This window comes from Colius striatus, chromosome 1, assembly GCF_028858725.1.
Source record: "Colius striatus isolate bColStr4 chromosome 1, bColStr4.1.hap1, whole genome shotgun sequence".
Lineage (NCBI taxonomy): Eukaryota > Metazoa > Chordata > Aves > Coliiformes > Coliidae > Colius > Colius striatus.
In genome coordinates, this window is record NC_084759.1 from 40,406,590 (window position 1) to 40,429,612 (window position 23,023).

Here is a 23,023-nt window from a genome sequence, read left to right on the forward strand (position 1 = left end):
TGGGAAGCTTGCACTGCAACAGAATCCTGGCAGGACCTGTGGCCTCAATGGAGAGAGGAACCCACACTGAATCAGGTTGGCTGGCAAGACTTCTATTTGTGTGGGAAAACCATGCTGGAGCAGTCTGTTTTGAAGGACTGTGGTCCATGGAAAAAACCAGTTAGTGAAGAACTGCAGCAGTTAGTGAAGAACTGTAGCCCATGGGAAGAACTCACATTAAAGGATGTATCCTGGGTGATGTATAATGGGGGATTGTATACTGTGGGAGAGACTCCACAGTGGACCAGTAGAAGAGTGTGAGGAGTCTTTCCCCTGAGGACAAATGAACAGCAGAAATAACGTGTGATGAACTGAACCACAACCCCCATTCCCCTGAGCTGCCCAGTGAGGGAAAGGTAGAGAAACCAACAGTGAAGCTGAACCTGGGAAGAAGGGAGGGGTGCGACAAAGATGTTTTAAGATTTTTTTTTTTTAATTTCTCATTATCCTTTGATTGGCATTAATGAAGCTAATTCCCCTAAGTAATAGCTGTTTTACATATAACAGTAACTAGTGAATCATCTCTCCCTGTCCTTATCTTGACCCACGAGCCTTTAGTTATACTTTCTCTCTACCATACCAATGAGGATGGGGAGTTGCATCAATGGGTTTATGTGGCCTAACTCCTATAAGAGTAAAAGAAGGCCTCAGTAACAAAGAGATTACTTCTAAGCCTTTTCTGTATCTTCCATGCCATTTGACTACTCCTTGTTAATAAAATTTTTCCTCTTTCATTGTTAAGTACATATTTGTCACCTTAAATATTTATAACACTGACATCTTGCTCTCAGTTAAGAATAGATAAAAACAATTATCATCTCACACAATTTCTCTATCTGAAGTTTCATAGTAGTTAATCATAAATAAATTTTTGCTTTTTTTTCTTTAAAAATTATTTAATATTACTTGAATTGTTATACCTTGTTATAATGTCCAATCTGATCTGCCCCTTGTACAACTGATCCTAGCAAGATCAGAACACAAGAAGTTGTAGACACATGCCTGAAATTCCTCTGCTCTCTCTCTTTTAAAGAAATCTGTATTAATATAGATAGTAAAAAATGGTCTGGAAGATGTAATCTGCATTAATTTAAAACACCATAATATACCAGTTTCTGCTGCATTGCAGATTTTGAAAACTGGACCACAACACAAAAACTACCCACCTTCTGTCTCAGATTGCTTTTCCCCTTATATTTATTTAAAAATTAATATTTCATTTTATCTTCATGAGGAAATTATCAGCTACTCCAGAGAAGCCTGGACATAGGACAAAGAGATTGTCTTGTGTCTGTAGGCACAAGGTAAAGGGCCTGAATCCCCCAAATACAGAAGTGAATTGGTCCTATAGCTCCCCAGATCCAAGTGACTGTTCCTGTTCAAAATTACCAATAAAAGGTGGTCTTCCCTCTGTTATTCTACATCATAAGGAATGTAGAAATTATTACAGTACTTTGTGGAAGACAAATTCATATGCTGACCCTATCTATCAAGTTGAGTCTATGACACAGGGAGAAGAAACAAATGTTGAGCTTAAAATGCTGAGCTCTCAAGATCAACAAGGAACAAAATGTATCATGACAGGAGATCCAGGAGACTTCTGAAGTGGTTTTCAAAGTACTGGAGTCTTTAGGATGATAAGAAAAGGCTATTTAAAGCCTTAGGACTGCAATTTTTTTTCTGAAATGAAACCTCAATCCATTTTTGCATTCAGAGCTTTGTCCTACAGTTTGGCTGACCTCAGTGTGAATCATTAGCTAAGAACCTGAATATTTTTTTTCAAATACATAGATTTAGATCATCAAAACACTTTTATTAAGGAGATATCTAAGGAGCTGTAAGAGAGGTGGTATGACTTGACAAATAGACGTTGGATAAATATCATTGCTGTGGTATCCCCTTTCCTTTGTCGGTGTGAGGAACACTTGACTCAACACAGACATTTTAACAGATAGTCAGGTAACAAGAGTGTCTGTATCTCAGAAGCAGGTGAAGCCAATTCTTTTTTTAAACATTTTCAAGTAACATGTATGTTTTGAATCTGAGAAAAGAATTTGTCAGAAAAGTGGGAGAAAAGATAGAATATACAATATAACTTGCTTCTATAAGTATGTGCAGTTAAAGCAATACTTCATGACAACAAAACAATAATATGTTTATTTTAATATTTCATTTACTGTACACTTTAAATATATTGATATTTTAAAAGTCTCATGTGATATGTACTTTTAATTTTATTTGACATGTGGAAAAGAGAAACTCATGAACAAAAGGTTATACAGAGTAAAAGCTGAAAATTTCCTACCATTTTTCCTAAAGAGAGTCAACACAGCTATTTTAGAAGAACAGGATCAGTCACTCATGCTGAGTAAGCAAATGCATGACCCACTGAAGTCATGCTGTACTGGGAGAAACAGAAGCAGTCAAACAGCTGCATGTAAGCTGATCCATTTTGTCGCTTATTGTGCATATTGTGTGTGAAGTACTTAACACAGGCTAAGAACATGAAATGTTACTGTACAAGAACTGATAGATGTTTATACTGAGTTTTTCTCATAGAAACTTTTTTTATCTATTTGAACTGTTAGTCTTAATGCCCATAATTCTCCATCCTGGAAAAAAACAGAAGGAATAATTATTTATTAAGTAGACAAGCTTAAAATGGCGTAAGAAAATTGCAAATATATTTTCATCATTTTATCAGCAGTGCAAGAGACATGATCTGTAGGGAAGGGTAAAGGGCAAATTCTCTGAGATTTAGGGATATGAGTGCCCCAGAACTGGAGTACATCTCAGTTCTAAATAGCAGTCTGAAATAAATTCCTAAGTGTCAAACAGTGAGACCATGTATTAGTACAATTTATAATGAAAATTCCTATTTTCAAAGTATTGTACAAATATTAACAGAGTAGTCAAAATAATATAATAACTAGTGTATCTTTTGTTTCTTAATGAAAGTTGAATTAAGTAAGTGAAATGCCATAATCCCAAACGAAGTAATATTCCATGTAGTATTAAAGTTTGTAAAGGGTAAGAGCACTTGGTAATTTCTAATGAAGTAAATGTGATACAATTACTAAGAAGTAATCTATAATCACTGCAAACACATAATGATTTATGCTTTTAAAATATAATATTTCTACCATTGTATCATTGCCAGAAATTACTGAATAATATAACCAATATGCAGCAGAGAATTGCATCAGTCGACAATTTTCCACATACTGAAAGGAAAAAAACCTTTTCTTTGCTACTCTTTCTTTGATTTACACTTTCTGAAAAGGCATTACATAGTGCAGTTATCAATGCAGATAATAAACGTTAAAAAAAAAAAAACACACAAGCCAACGAAACTGGATTGTGGCCAAATCCATCAAGTTTCTCTTCCAAAAGATAACTTCCAATAGTCCATCCCTGATGACACTGGCTTGAATATCTCTAAACTTTTCCATCAGAACCATTTAGTGTAACTATTGCTTCTCCGCAGTTTGAACATCACTACCATTGTCAGAACCAGGCAAACAAATTTATGATGATGTTCCTGGGAATAAGGAACTAATGCAAAGGGGATTTCTCTGTAGTTCTTCATTAACATTTTATTCATTACAACAAGGGAGTTATAAGAGTTTCCTTTTACGCAAATTAGGTCACAGGATAAAAAATACACAGCATGGAAACACAGTGTATTACTACATAGAACAAAAGATCTGGTTAATAAATTATGATAATGGAATTAGTCTACTGCTAATGCTGAAAGGCACATTTAAATATTGTGAAATTTACTTGGAGAAGGAAAAGCTCTTGCATGTATTCATAAATTGTTTTTCTCCTTTGTGCCTCAGTTTCTGTAGCTGTTTTTTGTGTTATTTCCCTCAGAGGGAATGTACAGATCCTGCTTTAAACATTTGCTTTGGTTTGTTAAAAGACAATGAAACATTTTGACTGGGTGAAAGACAAAATTTTACTCTCTTGTTTTTCAAATGAATGCTTTAACTAAGTTCAGAGACAGTCTAGGTAGACACAAGTAGATTCATCCTGGAAATGATAGTGTGTAGAGCACAGGGACTCAAATAATCCTGTAAATAAAAAAAAAACTTTAAATATTAATGTCAAAAAGATAATCATTAAGGAAACACATGGTATTTGCCATAGACATCCATTATTGTTAAAGCTATTTAGTTTACTTATTTTTTTATAAAAATTCTTGGGCTTGGTTGGTTTGGATTGAATTTATTTCTAAGATTTCTTTAAACAAAATAGACCAAAGTCAAATCTGGTTTAAATGGACTAATTCTATTGAGTTAATTAATTTGCAACTACCTCATTAATTCAGTGATTACCTTCCGTTTATTTGTTCCATTAACTTAAGTTCTTTTCGTCCATTTATGTAAAGGATGGTAATACCAGGACTCTTACAAACTTTCTTTTTGTCAGTAAAATAAGGAAATATTTTCCTCCTCTTTCAAAGTCTAGCAATTAATTTTAACCATTTTTATGAGAATATCATTGAGAATATCAGTTAAAGGTATTCCTCTTGTCAGAGGAGTATGCACTTATCAGAGTGCACAGAGCTATTTCTTCTCTAAAATCATTGTTTCTGTTCTATTATTGATAATTCTGTTGATAACAAAAGGCCAAAAGAAATGCCTAAAATCTTTTACTTTTTAAAAGCTATTACTAAAAATTTGTATATGCATGGATCATCTCACAATCCAATCTTTTAAAAGATCATTTTTAAAGATAAACTGAACAGTAATTACCAGTGTAAATTTCAAAGTGACTTTCAGTAACTAATAAGGAAATGGAACATCCTTGATAGTATATCATACTGTGCGGTTTCACTATTTTCTAAATCATCAGTTACTTTTTAAAGTCCACCACACTGCTCTTCATGTCAGTGTACTTAAAGTTAGATCTCTAAAGGACCCACATATCTCCTTGCCACTTATTTTAACAAAAACAAAAACTTAGATGAGTTTCTAATCCACACTTCCGAGGTTACTTGGGTACTTATGTCTACAATATGCCCTGCAGTGCTGTACAGGGTGTTAGTACTGCTCAGACTCAGTACAGTGTGGTACCTTGAAGATTAAAGCTTAGTTCCAGAAGCATTGCAGTTACCTTAATGTGGCCTTCATGGTAAGAGCTATCCTGGCATAGGTAAATTGTTTCTGTACCAAAAACTCATTCATGTGGAGAGAAATGAACATAAAAAACTGTCATATACATTATGGTATAGGCTTATTGAGGATAATTTTTTAAGGAATGGCCAGAACTGTCTGTATCTTAATGCAACTGATCCTTTAGAGTGCATGTATCTTGTAACAGTCATCCATTGAGTGTCCAAAAATAGGATTAGGAGACTTAACTTTGCGTAGATTGTAGTTGTTATAAAGGACTTTTCCAGAAAAAGAGTACTTCTGTAAACTAATGGTTAAGCACTAACCTATTAGCCTCGTATTAACTCCAGAATGCAGCTGTGATTGAAATCAGCAGACTTCAGTCTTCAGAGAGGCAGTAGATATTTGAGTTCTTCCCCAAAACATTTACTGACAGTAAGATAATTCTTAAACATGAATATCGCCACCTAACTGGTAAAATTCTCTGACCATATTTATTATAGTGCAGTCTACTGGCAGAGTTCACTGTATGTAGTGTTTAATCTTCCTTTATTAAAAGCTCTCTATGGATATGCAGATAGCATCCAGAAGATATTTCTTTTAGTTCCCAGAAAAATGCTATAAAATACGAAGTTATTTTTAAAAAGGTACTCTGCATAATTAAATGCTTAGCTTTAAAAGGATTCTTAGCAATGTGGATTACAAATGGAGCCATATAATTTTAAGGAATTTTTTTTTCAAGTGCAGTAAAATTTCAGAGATACTGTTGTGCCTCTTATTTCCTCTTAACTGTCTCTAGGTGGATACCACCTTAACAGAACAAAGATCTAGACTGATTCCTAAAGCCACTGCTTCGTAATTGTTCAGGAAGCGTAAGTGTTTTACTTTAGTATTCCTGAATCTAGGATGGTAATTTGGCAACAGACATCTTCTTTCTTGCCTTCTGATGAAGACTGTGTTGGTGGCATACTTCTGAGGAACATATGTCTGAAAGGTTTGCTAAGTCATTATAGGAATTCAAGTAGGACTGTGTCTCCAACAGTCATTGTTAGCTACAGGGGAAAGTACCCTTTGTTGCTCTCTTTTTTCATCCCCACTTGGATCAGTATGTGAACAGGAAATCTCCAAAAGAAAACAAATCCATGTTCTACAACTGGAATAAATCCTTTTTCTACTACAGCTGTATAAAGTCCTTTGTCTTGAATATGAAGTCTGAAAACAGGTTTTCAATATGTCTCCTTCCCTAAGACTCTTTACATTGCTCCCAGTTTTCCAGATACCTATACAGACAGTATATTTAAAATAGCTCCTTCTAGATAATAATAATAATTATTGTTATTCAACATGTAACAGAAAATTCTATAAACGGTGATTCTCAGTCGTAAAATGTACCCCCATTAGGAGCACAACTTAGCAATGCATAAATGAACTTTGAGAGCAAAGACCATTGATTCAAGAGCAACAATCCTTTTTGGAGCAGGGTAATGTGCATGCTAGAGCACCCCTGCACAAAGCTACACTGAATTACAGGCACATGTACAGTAGATACTCTAAACTAAAACTAGTGTTGATAGGAGTCCAGGGATGATATATTTCTTGAAGGAAACTTTTTTTTTTTCAGAAGTATTAGACTTTAACATTGTATTCATAAACTTTTTTTCCACAGTTATATAAATTATTACAGACTTTATAAAAATAAAAATCTACTGCATTTCCTAGGTTTATGTTCACTATCACTAACTTAAATGGTGAAACATTACCCTTTACATTTTACAAAATTTGATGGCACCAGTAAAATTATCTACTTTTATATTGAATTGTTTTTATAGGAATCCAGTTCAGTGGAAAGTATCTTTCTTATAGATAGGCCAATTTAATCCTTTAGAGACAGTACATGTATCAACCATTCATTAGACTGCTTTTCAAGAGACAAATAAAATTTTGATTTTTTATAAGTTTTGCATTCACTGCTTTTATTGTAAAATCAGCACTAATTGCTCTAAAACCCTACTAGCTTAATTTGTTCTAATAAATAACTGTGTGCAGAAGCATTAATTTGCTGCCTGTGAGGTCTCTTGTTTTATATGGTTGACATCCTCACTGTTAAATTCACTTACATTCTAAACCATAGGAGCCAAATGTCCAAAGCTGCTGTTCTGAACTTCTCCTGAACTGTGCTAGCTCTCAGAGTGGTACACACTTGTGTCAGCAGTTTGAGATGTCTCAAGACTATGAGGATGACAACTTCCCAATACAATTACTATAGAGACCAAAGAGGGATAATGTTTCTTCTAAGTCAGGAATGATGAGACAAATACACTCAGAGATGGTAGACAGGAATGCATTGTCTCTTAGATGATCTATCTTAAAGGAAAGCTGGGAAGATAAACACCAGAGCTATGTCTCTGGACTTAGTGCTAGGAAATCCCTGGGTTAGCTGCCAGGAGGGAGGAGAAAGGTGATGAGGAGGGTTAACTGGTTTCAAAAGTTGGGATCTCAGGGATAAACTGCACTCATTGTGAAGGAAAAGTGGGAATTTTGGCCAAAGGCCCAGTTGACTGGGAAAAGAGTTTCTTACAGAACTTACAGCACCAAATTACCTACAGCAGCTATGGCATCTCCGGCCTTGGTGTCAGACAATAGTTGACCTGATGGGATGTTGGTGATAGCCCTACTTTAAGCCAGAGGTTGGACTACATCATCCAGAATTAATATATAAGTTTCAGGGTTTATTTTCACTAAATCTGATAGGAACCTCCCTTATCAGCTGAGATTCTCACAGGTATTTAAGCCCTCACTGTAGCTGACAATGAGTTAAATGCCTATATCACTTTGATATATTTTTGTCTTTAATTAGATATGTAGTAATCTACCATCCTCAGAAGGAAAGTTAATAGGTAAAAAACATTATAATTGTATGTATACACTATATCTGACCACAAAATTATTCATCATAGATTTACTTTTCTATTACTTCGCAGTATATATGACCTTCTTACATTCAGAGTGATTTTACTTAAAAAATTCCATTTGTACATGGAAAAGCATACCAAATTTCAATATTTTATCTGATTTTTTTTTCAGGAATGCTCACTTCAAGATCACCCAATTTTATAGATTTTGTGTGTGTGTGTGTGTGTATGATTTTATTACCTCTTTTTGCAGACTATTTGTATTTTTAGTTTGTGGTCGTTGATTTTATGGGCTTCCTAATTTCAAGCTAGATGAAGATACTGAGAAGTTCTGTATGCTCATAAGTGTAATCTACACTGCAGTCATCTTTAGGAAAGCGTTAATTGCAATTACTTACTGAACATGAGACAATAAAATATTACATCCATATTTCCAAAGACAGTGATCAAGTGAAGCATCCTTTCTCATCTCTCCTGTTTTCATAGTTTCCTGCCCTCCAAAATGACCTTCATATAATTTGTAAAGAAAAAAGAGTAATATACTCAATATCTCCATGTATTCTTAGACATTTGCTATTTTGTAGGAGCCTGTATGTTCAGTAAAGTTACCAAAATACTACAAAATTGGTAATGCTGAATAAAAATGTGTTGCATACCATAGTATATTCCATCAAGTACTGATGTATTGCATATCTATCTTTGCACAGGATTTTTTTTTTCTTTTTTTTTAAATGGATATCTTCCTTATTTAACTGATACTTTTGCTTTTATACAAGAATAGGAATATAAGAGTTCCCAGTTAAAAAAAATAAATAAATCTTTCCCTTCTATTTTTCTCATCTTTGAAGTCAGCAATTCTGAAGATCCTCTCTGGATATCCAGACTGATATCGGTGAGAAGATTCTTCAGAGAATGATGCATTTACAGTAACATCAAGATCTTTTTATACTTACTTGAAATAATTTCTTCTACTACAAATCTTAAAGATGCAGATATTATTCATGCAGTTATTGAAGTGAGAGACCAGTTAGCATTTATGCTGTATTTTTGATCTACAGCTTAAAAAACAGTACTTCTAGATTTTTAAAATACATCATCTGTTCATCTTGATGTAACAGTTCCAGATAGAGTACTGTCCTGAAACGATTTGCAATTTATTTTGAATAAGTTATTTACTAGACTAAGAGTAAGAAGTTTAAAACTTTAGGCTATATCTAAATGCAGAGAGAGAAGGATATTAAAGGTTTAGTTAGCACTGTTGAATTTATGAGGATTTAGCAACTGATTCTCTAGAACATGTCAGTTGCTAGTGATGTAGGATTGGAACCATCCTCATTTATATAGTCATCAAATTTATCTTAACTGAAGCAAAAAATAGATATAGACATAAAACTATGCGCTCAATTTTCAGTTGTGGAGATTTCAATATGACAATGCTTCCATGTGTGTTTTATAAACAAATTTGCACTTTGTGAATCAACACCTACCATTATATCCTATGAAACTATCAATAGTAGTACTGTTACAGTTAAGGGAGATTTTCATGTTAACGCTACTAACTACACTGCATGAATGAAGCTAGTTGGGAAATCAACATCTACCTTTCGCGTTTCACATATTCATCAATAATAGTAATGTATTTAAATAAGGGAGAAAAATAAAAATCCACTTCAAGAATCAATAATGTTAGTAATAATGTATGTAATAGAATATGACTAGCTTTGACCTTCAGATCTATACACAAACAACTCATTCTGATTAGTAAATCTAGCAAAAAATAATGTGGAAAATACATAGACAATGGTAATCCTAATGTTAACATGCCCAATAATATATGGAATTCAATTCCATCAGAGGGATCTGCTGATACTATAAACTGCCTTCAGAGTGAATTACAGCCTCAGTACTTGGTGAAAGAAATGATAATTTATTACAGCAATGTCCCCTATCGCTGCTGAATGCAAAATACCATGTTTCTCCTTCAAGACTGAATTTTGTCTTTCTTATATCTCACTTTTAAAAATTACCTTTAATTGGGCTTTGCATACAATTTTTTCAGCAGAAGATCAATTTATAGTTATATATTAAATACTGTTTATACAGGGCTTTATGTCGGACTTCTAATCAAGCTAAACTGCTGAAAGATATTGTATTCTTGCTGGAAAGGCTGAACTACTGAAACTGAAACGATTTTATTCACATTATTATGAATAAAACTTTTTATGTAAGAGAAAAATCAATAATAGCTTTGTTTTACAGTACTCATTTTTGGTGTTTTGTTTTAGTTTTTTGGTTGGGAAAAGTTTTTCCTTGTATTTAAATGGAACTTTTTTGTTTTCCAGCTTCTTCCCATTACCCCTGTCATCTCCCTAGATAAAACAGAAAAAAAATGATCTCCCAGCCTCCTGACAACCACCACTTAGATATTTGTAAACATTAATGAGATGGTCCCTCAGTCTCCTCTTCTCTAGACTAATCAGCCCCAGTCCCCTCAGCCTTTCCTCAATGCTCCAGTCTCGTGATCATCTTAGTGGCCCTGCACTGGACTGTCTCCAGAAGTTCCCAGAACCCCACCATCTCATGGTCACTGGAGCCAAGATTGCCTCCAAACTTCACATCCCCAACCAGATCCTCTTTATTTGCTAACACGAGGTCCAGAGATCCAGGAGCAACCCTCTCCCCCCATTTTTTCCTCGACCACTTGTGACAGGAAGTTGCCAACAGCAATCTGCAGGAACCCCCTGGACTGTGTGCACTTGGCTGAGTTGCTTTGCCAGCAAATATCAGGGTCATTGAAGTCCCTCATGAGGATCAGAGATTGTGATCATGAGGCAGTTGCTCATAGAAGGCTTCATCCACTTCCTCCTCCTGATCAAGTGGCTTGTATCAAACTCCCACAACAGCACCACCTACATTACTCTGCCCCTTAATTTTCACCTACAAACACTCAATTCGCCTCTTCTTCCCATCCAAGCAGGCTCAATGCATACTAAATGCTCTCACATAGAGATCAACTCCACCTCCTCACATTGTTGACCCATCTTTCCTAAATGGTACATAGCCACACATGGCTGTGTCCCAGTCCTGTGAATTGTCCCACCATGTTTCTATGATCTCAATGAGTTCATAGCACTGCATCCTCGCCCACATCTCCAGTTCCTTCTGTTTGTTCCCCAGGATGTGTGCATTGGTGTAGAAGCAGCTCAGGGGCTTACTCAAACACACAAGTTTCCCTCGATAGATGTAAGAGGATCCTCCCTGAATTGATGTTCCCTCAGGGTGGTCAGCCTTCTGCATCTCATCATGGTGTGCGGCTGAGAAGCCAACATAATGAGCATAAAATGCAGGAAGCTTGTATAGCTTCTGCATTTCAGTAGTCAAAATGGACAATTTCTGTAACTCAGAACATAACTCTGTAACTTTTTTCAGGATGATAAGAAAAACAAACAGAATAGAGATGAAATACTTCATGGTAGTTCATAAAGGCAGAATACAATTAGAAGTTCTCATATGGCTATGAATGTGCTAGCTAGAGAACTTAAAAGGAAGATTTTTTTCACAAATGAATCTTTATTTTCCTTACTAATTAATAAACATCACGCTGTGAATAACTGGTGATAATGTTCTAATAAGAAAAATCAATAAATTTACACCCAGGGTCACCGTAATTGATGCTGCAGAATAGAAAAATGTATTTTCCATTGATCCTTTAGCAATCTTCTAACTAAAAAGGAGAGGAAAGAAAGCCAATTACTGTAATATGCCTCTGAAAATGATAAGATTAAAACAAGCTAATTATGTGTTCTTGAATAACTACAATTTTTGATGAAAGTAAGTAGAATAAGGGCATCTTGTGTCTCCACTACAGAGGTATTACTTTTTACTAATTAAAATATAGTAATTTTACATTTAACATCTCTTAACCAATAAGCAAACAAATAGTTAGAAAAATAAAACTTAAAAATCTCCCAGGATAAAACCTTTTGATGTTGTTGTAAACAGAGGATTAAATTGAAGAATGAAACAAGCTCCTGGAGCATTGTAGCTCAAGGAATTTCCATACACGAGAAAACAACATTTATGGAAAGGACAATGGCCACACTGGGAAAACCTGTCCACTGCTTTCTGTTTTCCTTAAGAAGTATTTATTATTCCTTCAAGTGATTTCCCCATAGCACCACATATGCAGAGTTCAAGGAATTATTCAGTATCACTTGAATATACGTACAACAATATGTACAGATATTCTTACTTCAAATTTCAATTTGAAGCATAGCATACCATTTTAAAGACATTTTAATCAGATTCTCCAGATATGTTGTCACGGAGGTGCATGGTTTAAACCTGTTACTTTGCCACACAAGTATCTATGTTAAATTTATGTTAAAGTATCTATGTTAAAGTTTTCTTTGACTTATTTAATTCTCTCCAATACTGTCCAATTCGCTCCAATACTGTCAGATTCATTTATTTTTACAATATTTAGTAGTTTACTCAATATCTCCCAAATTCACCTTTTCCCTAACATCTCAAGCCCATAATATTCTATCAGTTTTCTAGGCATTCTCCAAATAATCGTGACTGTGACCAATATTAAAATCTACAACCTCTAACATGTATTCCTTACTAGAAAGTCACTGAATGAAAATAAAAATAAAATAAGAAGGATTAGGTTAATCTTTGGACTCTAGTCTCACTGAAATGTCTAAGCCCACATACACTGGATTCTGAAATCCAATTGCAGTTTGATCATTTCCTAGGCACTGTATAAGTTTTAGCTGTAAATTCCAGGATACTATTTTCTTTTTTGCACTTCATTTTTTTCCAGATCATCATCTATCTATACTAGCTTCCTCATGTCTAAGAGACATAAAGTCGGTATAGTTGGAGCTGCTGTAATGCCTGATAATTTCTTATTGCATATACTATTTTATGTCTTTCTTAACCTAGGTATTTTATAGCTTATTGTCATAACAGTTATTTTACTGGATGGAGATGCATATGTTCCTATGCAACCAGATCTAGATGAACCTGCTTCTGCAGGGGGGTTGGACTAGATGATCTCTAAAGGTCCCTTCCAACCCTACCGTTCTATGATTATATGTTTTACACTAGGATATTTTCTACATATATGGAATAGAATAGCTGTAGCTTCCCAGACACATTCTCACTGAGTAGACACTCAATAATAAATGGCAGAAAAGGATGTTGAAAAAGAATAACATAATCGTGAAAAAACAAACACCCTTACTGTGGAAACCCATTCTCATGAGTTTGTATTTTACAAGCCTTTTAAATATGATTATGTTAAGAACTTGTTGGTCATCTACTTTTCAGAGAAAGAGCCAAGGTGAAAGTCAAAATTGATGTAACAATTAGCTGCGTAACTACCTAAAAAGAAGTATCATATAAAGTTGTTTCATTTTTTTTAGGGATCTTCTTGCTGGGTCATATCATGGAAAGGACTTGCGCATGCTGTTCAAACATGTTTGATCAAACAGAGAGGATTTTATCCTAGGGAAAGGTTCTAGAAAGAGTGCAAGAGATTCACTTCTCCGTCATTGCACAGAAGCCACTGGCAACAGTCCCAGGAAGGTTGAAAACAGTCATTAAACCCAGCTAGTGTTCTGTGAGTTATCATCATCTGAACTAGTAAGGGACATTTTTCTTTCAGAGACCCCTCTTGACCAATTTTTCTACACTTAAATCACTAAAATGAAATATTGAATAATTATATTCTAATCATTGTACTTCTGAAAGAGAAATTAAGTGTGAATACACTGTGTTATTATCCACAGACATCACAGAGTGGCTCAAAAATAAAATTTTAAAAGAAATTTAAAAAAACCCACAACAAACAAAAGCAAACAAAAAACCATACCTTTGATTCTACTATCACTTTTCCTTTAATGTTAGTAGAACACTGAGCAACCAACATTACTTTATATTTCAGCAGCAGAAACATTATGAGTACAAAAAGAGAAAAAAAAATAACGGTAAACTGTTCAGTACATTCATTATACACCCTGTCTTTAAACACACATTTTTAAATCAAAGTGTATTATAAAATTGTGTTATACATTTTTGGCTTCACTAGAATTGTATTACATTATTAGTGTCACTAACGTGACTATTTGCATTCACATATGCTTCAAGGAGCTTTTCTACAACTGCAATTGTCATATACCACTGAAGCCATCTTACTATCTAACATGCAAGTAAGAAGATCAGAGAAAATAGAAAAGACTGTCTGGAAAGAATAAAGTGAGAAAAAATGTTAATGTTAACATGAAAACAAATTATACTCCCTTCAGCTTTGCATTGGGCCTGCCTAACTGCTGCCTTACTCATCTGATTTTTTCATCTGTGCAAAACGTTTTAAAAGTACTACTAAATTAGAATAGCAGTATTTGTAGATAGAGTTATGGATAGGATTAATTTCTAAAAATTAAGTATCCACTCTAAATGTCATACTTAACATCCTATAGTCTGAGTTTGACTTAATGAAAAGGACTGAGTGTCACCAGAGGAGAAAATCCAAGTATTTTAGACTTAATGAAAAGGACTGAGTGTCACCAGAGGAGAAAATCCAAGTATTTTAGACATTTATTTATTTATTGTTTTGCCAGCTGTAGAATCCACTAAGTATCCAAAGAGATTAGTTTATATTTCTTATTTTCTTTCAGATAATTGAAGTTATATCTATGGTTCTAAGACTTGTGTGCTTCTAATCTTTAGATGGCTTGCAGTGAGACTGTAGGAAAGAGGGAGTAAAAATAACACTTTTAAAATTCCTGCTTGCTTCAGAGTACAAAAATCATCAGCAAAATATTTCCAAGATATTTGATCTTAAGGATTTTGAAGTGATTAAAAGTGGTGGTTTATACAAAAATCCAAAGAGGATTTGATTCTGTGAAAAATGTCCGGCATAGTCCAATGTCCAAAGCCAGGAGTTTATAATATATAACTCATGATATATTAACAGTAATAGAGTGGGAAGGAAGTAGTTTGAACTAGAAAAATCTGTAAGCTTCTATTTGTTTCTGGTTTTCTGAGAAAGCAGTGTCTGCTGATGGGTATTACACATCCACAGCTCTAACACAGGATTGCTCAATGAAGACACTCTAGATATGCAGAAACATGAACTATATTTTCTTGTAGGCTTGCTGGTAAATGACTGAAAGTGTTTATCTGCAAACTCATTTCCGAGGAAATCTACGATAAACGTTTAGGAAGAGTCTCAGCCCAGGGCTCTGCTGGGCAACTTTATAGGTTTGAATTAAAAATCTTGTTTATGAGGTAGAGTTGAAAAACCTTTGTTTTTCAGAAAAATATTGATTCAGAGGGGCCAATGATAGGACAATCAAATGTTCTTGTATACTTTTTATTAGGGAATTTAATCTAACATAGATCATATGACTCACACATGAAATGTGCGTACTTCATTACATTCTTTAAAGATAGGCAAATTCTTGCCTCAGAATATTTTAGCACTTCTACCAGATTTTCTACTTCCTTTTCTTAGTAGTGTCAAAAGCTTCTCCCACTCTCTTCATAATTTGTTCACCTTTCTCCTCACTTGGCCCTCATAACTTCTCTTCCCTAAATTCTACTGATTCTCTTTCTATGATCTTTCCTTTCCTTTGTCTTCACCTTTAAGTTTTTCCCTTTGTTATCCCTTCCCCTTACATATATTTTTTTTTGTTAAGAGTTAACTTTACACTGCATGCTCCTCAGAATGGGACCAACAATCTGTATATATTTGTACATTCCTTTGCAAATGAGGGCCCTTCTTGATTAATTTTCCATTAGTTATAGTAAAAAATCAATAATCATAGGGGGTTGAAATGTGAGGAATAATGCTGGCAGTTCAATTTTCTACAATTTTCAGCTAGCCATTCTGCATGCTAACGGAGTAAGTTGCTGAAAAGTCTGTTGTTTGGTGCCTAAGAATGTATTATTACCACTTCTGCACTAAGAAAAGTAGAATCAAGATATTTTATTCTAACTACAGTTAGTGAGTTCATAATGATAAATAAAAAGAAGTTGCCCTTTTTGAAAGCATGCTTCATAATAAATGTACACTTTCAGTTCTTTATCATCAGTTCCAGACTATAGTATTCAAACAATAGTCAACCTCTTCTGTCATTCAAAATACAAAATTGACATGTTTACATATTATACGCTTATGATGTGTAATGTTTTCATGAAATCCGAACATTTAAAAATAAGCATATCCAAATTCTGAAGGTTTTCCGCATAAAGAATGCACACTTTTATGTTTAAAAACAGGTGTACGTGTATCCTTATTGTGGCTTGTGCTTGTGTATAAACATATATATTTGATTACTGGATTTCATTCCCATACACATTCTTGTTTTTTATGATCTATTATTTCTTTCTGACTATAAAGCAGCAAGTGCCAACACCTCTACAACTAATGAAGCATATATCTCTGCTTTGAATACATTATAGTCATAGCACTAAAGAAAGAGCATTTGGGGAACTTTTAATAACAATACAGCATGTGTTGCTCTTCAAATATGTTTTAACTTTCTTACTCCTGTAATAACAATCAAGTTTGCTACATTCATGCTACAGGTGGAATCATTTTCCTGGTTTACCTAATTCTTCAGTACCATACCTCACGAAAGACAAGAGGAAAAAATCTCTTTTAGATTAAAAGATTTTTTTTTTTAATATGCAGAGCCTGTATTCTAAGGTTTACATGATCCTCAAAATAATAAAAAATAATAAAAAGAAAAAGCCACTATGGAATAAAACCTTTCTTGATTTGTCTCTAATTAAATTACAGATTTTACTTTGACTATATCTGTGATATAGCTATAATAAGTTTTTCACTATAGAAGAAGAAAAAAACATAAAAGTTAAGATGAAATATACTATATTTTTTTTTCCTCCAATAGTAAACTATGTAGCAATGAATTCAACAAGCCTACTGAAACACTTTTAATAGATGAATTCTTATTCCATGGAAAATGGAGAATTTATATGGTCTTAGATTGACAGAAGAAAACCCATATAATTTATCTCATAAAACCTAACAGAAATGAAAAAGAAAAAGAGATGATCATTCAGGGTGTGAAACATGATGTATCATATTGAATACAGTAATTAAGTAAAATGAGGCAGAGAAAAATCTTTTTATTGTTTGAGACAAGGCTTGTACCTGCATCACACAATCTCATACATGAAGTTTGATGACATAAAAGAAAATTGCAATATGCTCCCTATTTATTCTTTTTTTAAAAAACCCTCTATCGTATTTTACTTTGTTCCTCTTACATTCCCAACTTGAAAATTACCATCAATATCTGGCAATACGAAAGTATTTTTAATATTTTGATATTCTTTTATCTCCATGACCATTATTCTTACTGCAAGTTTGGTCAAAATGCAAAACAACATATTCAGAAACCACCTTCGCCCTGAAGTCTTTTTAAAATGAGTTAACAAGCATTCAAGATCATCCTAATTTTTACACTTTACCAAACCCACTAGTATTTGTAGTGCTGCCCTCCAGTACTTTCTGCCATTCACAGGCTCCAGGAATACTTATCTCACAAAACATATCTCTATAACTGGCACACTGATTATACATATCTCTATTAATTGACACAGTGATCAGCAGAACATAACCTACTATGTCATGCCTAGGAGTGGTCCATCTATGTCAATATTGAAGGAAAAGAAGTGGAATGCATGCAGCAGAACTCAATGTCACTACCCAGATGGAGGACAAGACTTTGGTCTCCAGGTTATACTATCCATCATGATGCTAAACCACTGAAAGTAAAAAAACACACTTTTCTTCTATATGCCAGTTGTGAGTTTACACAGATGTCAGGAAAACAACCACTTTATTTTTCCTTCTGAGCCCTCTGCACCACTACTGCCATCTCCACTCTTTTTCTGTCACTCTTAATTATATCCCGAGTCCAGTCTTTAATTGTGTTGCCTCAGGATACTCTACCAGTCATGTTAGAGTCAATCTTTCTTTTATTCACTTCTCTTGCATTATTTCTGTAGGTTTTTTTCTTACAGTGTTTAGAAGCAGCATTGATCAACAATCTACCTATAGGTTGCTTATAAGGTCAATAATATCTATAAAAAATATCCTCAGTACACAGCACAATATCTAAAAGAAACTAGCTAACAAGAAAACAAAACAAAACAACCAAAATCACAAAACAGTTTTAAGTTACATAATAAAAGAGATATAATAGAAGATTGATGCTCCATTCTATCTTTTACCTGTGTTGTCTGAAATCTTAAGCATTTGCGGGCAGTTCAGCAACAACAGAATCATGAGAAACTGGAACATATTTCATGTGTGCCCTCTATTCTGGCTGTCAGAGGAGTCCACTTGAAGATGCACTTATTTACGCAAAGTAGAAGACTCATACTTTCTCACCAATACGATGGGAATCTGGACTACAGATAGCAGACATGCAAGCAGCACTTCAAATAGAATAGTCTGAGTGTTGGGTTTACTTGTTTAGGAATGTGTCTCAACATAGATCACCAAGTTTCACTATACTTCATACATGATGAGGTCATTAGTGTATACTACTTTGAAATAAATCTTCAGAAAATAAAGAAAATAATAAGATGGAGAACTGATACAATATTACACACTGTAATTTTTTTCCATTACATTAAATATGAAAAATCTAAGCACTTTGTATGAGAACTGGTAATTGCTACAAGACTGGACATGAGTTATATTTTCTTATCTTAATTCTTGACATTTCTGTCATGAATCGTCATGTCATGTTCAGCTCAGTCACTTTAGTTTATAACATGAGACAACAAACATGACAAAATATGTCACAATAATCCAGATGATATGTCAGGAATTTTTTGGAAAAAAAAAAATCTTTCTCTTGCAGCTTGAATATTATCCTTCCCCTCTCCTCCCCCCACCCCAAAAAAAAAAAAAAAAAAAAAAAGGAATTGAAACTATATTCTTCAAAATTGCAATAGAAATAATATATTTTAAACTTTGTGTTTGTCTCCTTCTTCCTTTGACTGGCATTTTATATGCATTTCCCTAACAACGGATAGCTAATAATATTTATAAGCTAAGAATAAAAGTAAATGGAAATAATTAAATGTAGCTTGCAAATTCCAAGCAAATTTTTGCTAATTCTCTTTTCATAATTTGTTCAAGATGAGAAGCTGACATTCAGACATAACATTTATTCTTCAATAGGATCTTGATCATATCCAGTTTTAAAGACAAAATGCTTGAAGTTCAAGCAGGTTAAATGATCTGTTCAAGGTTATAGTATGAAACTATGTATTGAATTTATTTTGGATCATGGCACACTTCAGTTTTCTTGTATGCCATGCCGATGCTCCATTTTTGTTTTAAATCAAGAATCAAGCCAGTATGGTGTAAAGTATACTGGAACATTGTGTACCAAAAAATGAAAGCACCAGATGACTGATGCAAAATGTAAAACGTGTCAAGAAGAGTCATAGAGAAGTTATTTTTTTAAAATGCTGTAGTATGTAAAGTGTTTATCCCAGGGTTTGTTTTATGTTTTTATAAAAATTATAAGAGGTGATACTGTAGAGAAAAGCTGTTTGCAATTTCTAGAGACCGTTTTGTTGTCAACTGGTAGTCTTTTCCAATGTTTTTCATTATTAGAGCAACCAATTAAAATATACTCAGGCTGTGCCACATATGCTAAGTATATAATTTGTAGAAAATTCTTATCTGTCTAATACCTTTATTCCATTGCATTTTCTTCACTCTGTCTTGGGGTAGTGGACTCACTTTTTTCCCTTTTAATAAGAGTTTTGTGTTAAAACTGGCATGTTGAAATGCCTGACATGAGAATTCACAAACTGTCTTAACTAGATTTTGGCATTTAATAAGCTGTAAACTGCTGAAGCTATTTGCAGATGAAGTCTCATTTTTGTCCATCAGCAGGGGGCTGGGAGCATAATTAATTGAGTGAAAGTTAAAAGACGGACAGCATGGTTACATTTATGCAAATTTTGCAGGAGAACATCTAACAGAAAAGAAAAATACCTTGTAACTGATTGGTCTGGTTTTGCACCAAAATCCACAGGGTCCATTTAAGCATTGCAGATTGTGCATATGACAATTAAGACCTAGAGTTGAGGGGATTTTTTTTTAATATACTTTCTTCAATGGAAAAAAATTATAACAGGAAAAAGAGAACCTTCAATAACAGTCAAAGTTCCAAACCCAGTAAGATAATTCTATTTCTGTGTTAAGCTCTTTTATTGCTGATGAATGTTAAAACAGATTTAAAAAATGGTATTACAAAAACTATATGATGCATGTGCCTTCAGCCATATGCCATTCTCTGCTGTTTATTTCTTTTCTTCATATCCCAGTCATTTGCGTCCTGGTACACCAAAGATTCTATTTGATTAAAGTTAGTTAAAAGCTTAAACCACAGAGATCAGAACAGCTGCTAGAGATATTAACCCGGGTGCTGCTTAGACTGATTAGAAACTCTTTCATTTATTGTCTTTTATATTGTATTAACTTCTAAGAAGTTTTGTTGATTTTTTTTTTCCCCTTCTGTCTGCTGCTATATTTTGGAATGATTTCTGAGTTAAAACTAAAAGCAGGAAATATGAATCGTTGGATAGAAATGCCTTCTCTTTTGTAACGTCGGGGCTTCTATGGTATATTTACAAGATCACAACATTCATTTTTGACTAGGCATGAAGAAGACGATGTATAGTAGATATAACCTGTAAAGAAATTTTTTTCTATGAAATTTAAACCCTGGTTCCTCTTTCATCCCTTATATGTTTTAACTTGAGCATCTTAGTCCAGCAGGGTTAGAAATGGCAAATAGTTTAGTTTTATTAAACAGAGAAAATACTGTATTGCCCATTTACGGTAAATATAATGTGCATAGATTTCTGCTGATCTCAGCATGCCTGCATTTGATTCTTTTTATATTTCACAGTGTTACAAATGTGTTAGAATCACCTCATGATAAAGCTAGAAAAAGATAGTAAGAATGTACCTTCAGGAAAAAAATAATTCCCAATTTTCTGCATCCATATCAACTGGTAAGTAAATACAGGATTCTCATTCATGCTAAGGTTCTTTACAATGTGTCGGCTATCTTTAGACAACATTAGGTGCTCTGAGTGGGGAACTGCATCAAACATCTAATCAACATAGGGAATGGAATCTAGACATGTGTCCACTAACCATTTTTAGATGTGTTACTTTTTAAGTTCTACCTAAGCTTTCCGCAAACAAAATTAATTGCAAGGCATTTTTTTACTATCTCGTGAAGTCTAAGCACTTCTCTTTGAAGTCTGCAGTTATTTTTTAATCCAAGCGCCATTTATAAATGAATTAAACTTCTTCAACTTCTGTATGGAAAGAGACATATAAACCAATAACTTGCTGTCTGTTCAAACAAGACAAGATTAGCATCCAGAGCTCTATGGATGTGTTTCTGAATGCAATTGTGAAAAAAGGATAAAAAAAAAAAAAGTAAAGTACATAAATACGAGAAAATACTGTAGATCACTGTAAGTTCTAGCCAGCTTTGCACCAAAGTAAACTTTATAATTCCTAATATGTAAAAAGTATATTGTTGAATATTAAACATCAAACATTTAGTTTAAATGGTTAACTATTAACAAATAATCAAACTGGATATTGCCTAACTTCTTGTCAGATCCCTTATAGCTGTCACAGTCCCATCAGTAGACAGAAGAGTACTCATCAGTCTATTGACCTAAAAAAGTGGAAAATATCAAATATGTCAATAGCTCAATATTCTAATACAATACAATGTAGTGGTCAAATAGTGGAAATACTGCTGTTGTCAAAATATAAAGGATAAATCAGTGTTATCTCTTTCTACATTATAATGTTTCCATTGAATTTGACATTGTGAGTTATAAAAAGTATTCATCTAATAAATATTTTCAGTGTTCTCTGCTGTGCTTTGAAGCAATTCTAAGTCTTAAAATATACACCTCTGGTTAAAATCCCTAAAAAATTAGTATAGTGTATAGATGGAAAAAGTTTTAAGCAACTTTTAATTTAATTTTAAATAATTTTACATTTTACAATTATTTGTTTTAAAGCCATAAAAAATGGTGAGTTCATGTTGACAGACAACCATGTTTTCCTTCATATGTTTAGTAACAACATACATTTATTTTTAGGTTCTGCTTACTCAATAGGAAAAGATGTATGGCAATAAAAGAAAAATAATAAGTGGGAAAAGTGTAATACAGGGAATTGTTATTTAGTAACATCTAATCTACCATTTAAAGCAAGTCTCCGTAGATCTGGAGCTGGTTCTGTTATGTGTACTAGCTTATTAAGAGAAGTCCACTCAACAAAAATAATTAATAAAATTTAAGCTTTTCTGCTAGTAAAAAGCAATGAAATTTTGGATTATGGTGAATGATTAACATATTTTGATTATGTTGAAGGTAAGCTCTTCTGGAACAAAGTTTGTGAACAAATGCAAGAATATCAGAGTGAAAACTGTTCAGAAAAAAATTAATCCTTTTTTGACTCTTCCACATCTTTCTCAACTTTTAGATTTTATATAGTGTCCCTTAAATTTTAATGGCAAAATTAGAAATCTTAAGCTGATATATCATGAGGCCAGTGAAAAATTATTCCTTCTTTTAAATACACAGAAAAAAAAACCCCAAGAAGCTTAAAAAAGCTGAAGAGGACTGTGATGTTTTTCTTATCATTCAACTTGCCAGGAATTGTAAACTAATATTCTCATTAATCTTAAATTTTAGTTATCTGTTCAGATAAAGTTTGTCTGTGTATTTATTCTGTTTTCCAGGTTTTGGTTTTGTCTGCACTTTTTGTTGTTGTTTTTGATTGGCATTAAAAAAAAAAAAAGAAATAATTGAAAGCTATAATACAGAAGAAGTGTAAAAGCA